Source organism: Carlito syrichta, unplaced genomic scaffold (genome assembly GCF_000164805.1).
Source record: "Carlito syrichta isolate Samal-C Ts95f unplaced genomic scaffold, Tarsius_syrichta-2.0.1 Scaffold309705, whole genome shotgun sequence".
In the NCBI taxonomy this organism is placed as follows: domain Eukaryota; kingdom Metazoa; phylum Chordata; class Mammalia; order Primates; family Tarsiidae; genus Carlito; species Carlito syrichta.
In genome coordinates, this window is record NW_007253801.1 from 80,252 (window position 1) to 88,310 (window position 8,059).

The following is an 8,059-nucleotide window of genomic DNA, read 5'->3' on the forward strand; positions in this document are numbered from 1 at the left end:
TTTTGTGCATGTATTGAGATAATCATATGATTTTTATGATCATATGATTCTGTTAATTTGGTATATCACATTTATTGTTTTGTTTGTAGTCAAATATCTTTGCATCTCATGGATAAATGTCATTTAATTATGGAGAATGCTCCTTTTAATGTGTTGTTAAATTCAACTTGCTTGTACTTTGTTGATGATATTTTCATCTGTGTTCATCAGAGCTACTAGCCTGTAATTTTTTTCTTGTAGTGTCCTCATCTGGCTTTGGTGTCAGGATAATGCTGGCCTCACAAAGTAAGTCTGGAAGTGTTCCCTTCTCTTCAATTTTTCGAAGAGTTTGAGAAGGAACGACATTAATTCTTCTTTAAATGTTTAGTAGAATTCACCAACAGTGCTATCAGATCCTGAGCATTTCTTTGTTGGGAGGTTCTTAATTACTGATTTAATTCCCTTACTTATTATTGGTTTGTTCAGATTTTCTATTTCTTTATGGTTCAGTCCTAATAGATTTTACATTTCTAGAAATCTCTATGTCTTTGGAATCATCCAATTTGTTGGCATGCTATTGTTTATTGTAGTCTCTTTTTTCTTTTTTTTTTTTTTGAGTCAGAGTCTTACTCTGTCTCTCAGGCTGGAGTGCAGTAGCACACTCACGGCCACCCCAGCATCGACCTGCTGGGCTCAGGCGATCCTCCCGCCTCAGATTCCAAGTAGCCGGAACCACAGGCACGTGCTACCATGCCCGGCTAATTTTCCTGATATATTGTAGAAACAAGGTCTCACTAAGTTGCCCAGGCTGTTCTTGAACCCCTGGGCTCAGGCAATCCTCATGCCTTGACCTCCCAAAGTGCTGGGATTACAGGCTTGAGCCACTATTGTAGTCTCTTAGGAACCTTTGTATTTCTGTGGTATTAGTTTTAAGGTTCTCTCTTTCACTAATAATTGTATTTATTCTTCTCTTTTCTTCTTAGTCTACCTAAGGGCTTGTCAATTTTGGTATCTTCTTTAAAAATGCAATTCTTAGGTTTGTTCATCTTTTCTGTTGTTTTTCTAGTCTCTACTTCATTTATTGTTTTTCTTTTCTGTTTTTTGTTTTTGTTTGTTTAATTTTTTAGTTTGAATTTTGGGGGACAATTCAGGGTTAGGTATACAAATGTTCGTTATGCAGGTACTCTTGTTGATGAGGTGTGCTGTCCCCCTCCCCTGGTAGTTTTCCATGACTACTGATCCCTTTCTTATAATATTATGATAATTATTCAAGGTCCACTTATGAGTGAGAACATGTGTTACTCAGTTTTTTGTTTCTGTGATAGATCACTCAGTGTTATAGACTCTAAGTTCATCCAAGTTGCTGCGAAGTTATTTTTGCTCTTTTCTTTATTATGGCCTTTCCTTTGCTAACTTTGAGCTCTGTTTGTTTGTTTGTTTCCAGTGCCTTGAGATGTAAAGTTAAGTTGTTTATTTGAGATCTTTCTTTTGTCTTAACGTAGATATTTATCACTATTAGCTTCCCTCTTAGCACTGTTTTTGCTGCATCCCATATGTTTTAATACATTACACTTTTTATTTTTGTTTGTTTCTAGATACTTTTTTATTTCCCTGTTGATTTCTTTTTTTATCCATTGGTTTCTCAGTAGCATGGTGTTTACTTTCCACATATCTGTGGATTTTCCAATTTTCCTGCTGTTATTGATTTCCAGTTTTATACCATTGATGTTGGAAAAAATATTTGATATGATTTCTGTCTTCTTAAATTTGTTGAGACCTGTTTTGTGGCCTAACATGATAAAACCTGGAGAATGTGCCATGTACACTTGAGAAGAATGTGTGTCCTGCTGAATGAAACGGTCTGTAGTTGTCTGTTAGCTCCATTTGGTCTATAGTGTTGTTCAGGTCTGTTGCATTTATTTATTTGATGTTTGTTTGTTTGTTTGTTTTAGATAATAAAGACAGGATCTCACTATATCGCCCAGGCTGGTCTTGGCCTCCTAGGTTCAAGCTATCCTCCCACATCAGCCTCAGAAAGTGCTGGGACTACTGGCATGAGCCACTGTACCCAGCCAAGTCTGTTGTTTCTTTATTGATCTTATGTCTAAATGATCTTTCCGTTATTGAAAATGAAGATACCATTATTGTGTTCCTATTTCTTCCTTCACTTTTGTTAATATTTGCCTTATATATTTAGACATTCCAGTGTTGAGTGCATATATATTTGTAATTATTATATCCTCTTGATTAATGGGCCTGTTTATCATTATGTCTCTTGTGACAATTTCTGACTTAAGGCCTGTTTTGTTTGATATAAGTATAGCCATCACTGCTCTCTTTTGTTTATCATTTGCATTGAATATCTTTCTCTATCCTTTCACTTTTAGCCTATGTGTGTCGTTCAAGCTATTAATAAAATGAATCTTTATAGGCATCATCTAGTCAATCTTTGTGTTTTTTAAATCCATTCAGCCACACTATGCCTTTTTTATTAGAGAAATTAATTCATTTATATTTAAAGTAATTATTCATAGGTAGGGAATTACTATTTTCATCTTGTTCATTGCCTTCTGACTATTTTATAGTTCTTTATTCCTCTTTTCCTCTCTTGCTGTCTTCCTTTATAATTTGGTAATTTTTTGTGATGGTAGATTTAATTCCTTTCTCTTTATCTTGTGTATCTCCTATGGGTGTTTTTCTTTTTGACTACCAGAAGACATACAAAAAACATCATATAGTAATAATAATCTATTTTAAGCTGAAAACAACTTCAATTTGATCACATACAAAAACTCTATATTTTACTTCTTCCCCCCAACATTTTATGTTATTGATGTCACAATTTATTATACATCTCATCTTTTTATACTGTTTATTCATAAATAAATTATTATGGGGATAATTTTTCTTAATACTTTTGTCTTTTAACTTCTATATGTATATCCTATATATATTAGAGGTAAAAGTAATTTACACACCACCATTTCTATATTGGTGTTCTGATTTGACCAATACCCTTATTTTTACCAGAAAGTTTTATATCTCCATATGTTTTCACGTTGCATCCTTTTGTTTCAACTTGAAGAACTCCCTTTAGTATTTCTTGTAAGGCAGGTATAGTGGTGATGAGTTACCTCAGTTTTTATTTGTCTGGGAAAGTCTTTACTTCTTCTTTTCTGAAGGACCACTTTGCTTGGTAAAGCATTCTTGGTTGGCAGTTTGTTTCTTTCAGCACTTGGAATATGTCACCTTACTGGCTTGCCATTTCTTACTGTGAGATCTGCTAGTAGTCTTGTAATGGTTTCTTTGTATGTGACAAGATGCTTTTTTCTTACTATTTTCAAAATTATCTCTTTAGCTCTAACTTTTGATAATCTGATTATAGCATTTTGATGAAGCCTTCTTTATATTCAATCTATTGGGAGCCATTTGGGCTTCATAGGTATGGATGTCTATTTTCCTCCCCAGATTCAGGAGATCTTCATTATTTCTTTAAATAGGCTTTCTTTCTCTTTTTCTGCTCCTTCTTGAACTCCCATAATATATATATTGGTTCACTTGATGGTGTCCCATAGATCCCACAGGCTTACTTCTTCACTCTTTTTTATTCTTTTTCTTTTTATTCCTCTAATTTTAAGTGACTTGTTTTAGTTGAGCCTTGCTTTTTTTTTTTTTTTTTTTTAATGTGCCAATAGAGAAGATTGAGGCACCAGGAAGCATAGACGCATCAAAGCAATTTTCTGTACCTTTGTACTATTCAAGGCAATGCCAGGCATCATTCAGATATTATTTGTGATAGTTAATTTTATATGTTGATGTGGCTGAACCACAGTGACCAAATATTTGCCAAACATTATTCTGAATGTTTGTGTAAGAGTGTTTTAAATGAGATTTACATTTAAATCAGTGGACTTTGAATAAAGCAGATTACCCGTCATAATGTGAGTGGGTCTCATTCAATTATGTGAAGGCCTGAATGGAACAAAGGGTTGACTTCCCCAGAGGAAGGGAAAACTATGTGGCAGACTGCTTTGGACTTTATCTGCAACATTTGCTCTTCCTGGTTCTACAGCAGATTGCTTTTGGACTTAAACAGCAACTCCTTCTTGAGTCTCCAGCCTGCCAGCCTCCCCTATCAGATTTTGGACTCACTAAACCTCCACAATCACTCATGTGATTCATGCTAATTCTTTAAATCGGTGTCTTTATCTTCCCCTATTCTCCACCCCACACACATGTCCTGTTGGTTCTGTTTCTCTGGAGAATACTCCTTCCTACCTTCTTCCAAATTTGAGAATTGTTCACTGACAGTCGGGCCCCAGGTAGGCAAGGTTCACTTGGTAGTTAAGGCAGATGAAAAGTGCTTGCCTCAACCTACAGTCAAGCTCCTGGGTCATTACAGGAATAATGGATTGTTTCAAAAGAGGAAGTTGTGTGACCCTTTTCATTTACTACCTGGAGAAGAGATTGTAAGCCCATAACTATATCCAATTATAAGTCTCCATCAGGATACTAAAAATTGTTTTTCTCTGTACTTTAGTGGAAACACAGATAATGCCCCAGCATAATTCCTAACAAAAAGTCTTTGAGTATTAGAAACTGGCAAACTTGCTGTTTCTCCATCTTTTCTATTGTCTATCTTTCTTAAAAACAAGACAAATATGCATATATAACCAACTTAAGAACAGGAGACAATAGTTACAATGTGTTAATTATATACTTCTCCCAGAAAAAGAAAAAAATAGTTACATAGTGATAAAAGAAGCTTTCAAGGATCCTAATATTATCACAAAACAGGATCTAACTTTTTTCCAAAAGAGTCAATTTTCTCAAAACCAATGGGTTTGTAATTATTCTTTATCTTAAACTAAGTTCTGATAAGTATACACAGTACCATTTTTGACATCTGCATTCTACTCTTGATAAATGTGATAATTTTTGCACCATACTAGATAGCTTTAATTAACTTAGTTATTGAATTTATTTTCATATGTGGTTAATGAAGCCTTGACATTATTGCTTTCACTTTCAAAGTGTTTTTACAATTTATATGTGTGATTTCCCAGATGACCTTTAAGACTCATTTTTTCAAGGTCCAAGAAAATTTCTATTGGGATTTTCATTGGAATTGTGTTGAGCCTATACATTAATTGGAGAAGTGTTGTGATCTTCCCATTATAGTCTTTCCATTTATGAACATACCATTTATTTCATTGTTCTTTAATATAACAATACATCTTTCTAGTTTTCCAAGCTTTGGTCCTATACATATTTTGATGATACCATTCTTTAGCAGAATGTATTGTGTTTATAATTTGTCTTGTTGTTATATGAGATATGTCCCCAAGCCCTTTCTGAAATTCAGAGCTATATATTCTACTTTCAAGGAGTTTAGACTCTAGAACGATGTTAAATGGTAGAAAATGTATCAGGTACTGCTTAGATTGAACTCAGTTCCCAAAAAATAACCCCACCTTTTTCTTCTGAGCACTCCTCCCCTCCCAACTCTACTCTTTTTTTTTTGAGTTGGCATCTCACTCTGTCGCCCAGACTGGAGTGCAGTGGCCGCTCCCGGCCACCGCAGCCTCGACCCGCTGGGCTCCAGCGATCCTGCCGCCTCAGCCTTCCAAGTAGCTGGAATTACAGGCAAGTGCTACCATGCCTGGCTGATTTTTTGATTTATTGTAGAGATGAGGTCTCGTCAAGTTGCAAAGGAGCTCCTGGCAACCATGGCACCTAATAGCTGACTGGACTGTAAACGGACACCTCCCCCAAAATGATCCAATGAATTCTTTCCCTGAGACTCTAAGATTAAGAGATTAACTTGTCTGCCTCTAGGTAACTAGATTGGTAACACATACACACTGGAACTTCTGAGGCCACACTTTTCCACACAAATACCAGAGAAAAGTAGGAAATTAATCTACAGAAGGAAAGAGAAGAACAAAGCAGACACAGAGAGAAGAAAAATGAGCATCAGAGAGAAAGACTTGGAATATTTAAATATCTAATTTCACCTCTTTCCAAAGGCTCTGCTGCATCCCTGAAAATCCCAGAAAAGGCCTATTTTTTTTTAACTCAGGCTACCTCCATATTACTACAACCAGAAGTGCATCCCTAATACAGAAAGACGATAGATAGAATTCATGTCCTGTGGGTTGTTATGCTCCAGAACTAAAAATCCAAATTCAGAAGAGACAGAAGGAAGAAAGGAACAGGTTAAACAGACTCAGTCTTTATTTGGCTGTCACATTCACTGCACTTCCAGGCTCATCTGCTCCTGCTATCCCACCAGCAAGGGACTGAGCCCATACCAGGGAATGACATCTTTGATGCTAGATGATCTCTCCCACAGAATGTGCAACATCTATCAGTCTCAGAGGCAACAGCTACACAATTTTTATGGTACTAAACAAAAATTTCCATCTTTCAAAATTTTTGTCCTTCAACATTTCAGGAATTTCAAAGACGCTAGTATCCTTAGTGTAGGATAACTGAGTTGGATAAAGAAGTTCAATGAAGTGAAGGAAGAAGGAACCTGAAAGATGGGGTGATGGCAAAGTCCAGGGTATAAGCTTTACCAGCCAGCATGTGGCTTGTCCTGCTCTTTTGTCCCTCTGCTACAAGACTGGCCATGTCTCAAATGGAACCTTCTCTGTCTGCCTGAATCCCAGAGTGCAAACAGTATGGAGCAGGGCTGTGGGACCCATTGCAGACATATAGTATGAACATGTATGTAGCCTTTGAGTTCTGGAGGTCTTTTGTTGCCACTGCATAATCTATCCCATCCTAGCTGATACATTCTGTGTGAATTCTATAAGGCAGACCATGCCTTGTTTGACTTGTACGACTAGCCTGGCATTGCCCGGGCACCATCGTGTCTTGTCTGGCTTACTGAATTGCCCTCTTAACAAGTCTCCCTTTTCCAGGCTTACCCTCTCCAACCTGTGCTCCAACCTGCTGTCCCTTTCTATCAAAAGTGGAAGACTTTTTTGTATTGATATCTGCTTAAAATACATCCACGTTTCTTCATTGCCTAGTAGATAAAGTCAAAAGTCTTTAGTCCCACCCAGACAGGGCCTTTATGATTTGGCTTCTGCCTTGTGATGAGGACAATGGTTGTGGTGACAAACTATGAAATATATATGTGTGTGCACGTAAATAATATGTGTGTGTGTGTGTGTGTGTGTGTGTGTGTGTGTGTGTGTGTACTAGAAATCCTACATTTATTTAATCCTCGCAATGCTCCCTCATACATGTGGTATTAATAATTCTCATTTTACAGGGGAGACAACTGATTATCAGAGTGGTTAAGTCACTTGCCCAGGAACACAGGCTAGTTTAAATGGGGAAGACCTGGATGTCAAAATTCTTTCCACCAAGGCAGTGCCTTGACATGAAAACAACGTACCACCTGCCATCCCGTTCCCCACCACCGCCCTCTATCCTAAATGGGCAGCCAAATTCAGTCTGCCCCTGGGACCAGAGAAATCCATCCCGCTACCTCACCTCCAGCTTCAGCAAGAGAGGCTAGAAGCGCCCAGAGCTGGAGCAGCATTGAGGGGGGGTCGCCCTGACTTGCCCAATCCAGGCTCTTTCTCTGGGGGGCTGGGGGCGAGGATGGGAGTCAGGGGCGGGAACCCTTCTCTTCAGCCCCGCCGTGTGGGAGCGGGATCGGGGCTCCAAGGCCACCCTCTCGCGGGCCGGAGCTGGAAGGTTGGGGGAGGGACTCCAGGGGACTTCCCCAAGGCCCAGGCCGGACGGCGCCCACCCCTCTGCACGAACTCCCTCAGTCCGGGCGCTCGCTCCGCGCGCTCTGGCAGCGCAGCCGGCCCCGCCGAGAGGGCGCTGTCGCCGTCACCCAGCGGCCGGGCCGGACAGCCCTCGGGCAGCCACTCCTCGAGGGGCACAGCCCTCCGCGCCCGAGGTCCGCGAGGTGCGGAGGAGCGCGGTCGGGGGCCCCCCCGGGGCTGCTGTCATCCAGATTAGTAACCGGAGAAGGTGTCGGTTCCCAAGGAACCTCTCCAGCCGCCGCCTGACCCCTCGGACTGGGAGCCCCGGCTCGGACTTTCCGGCTCTG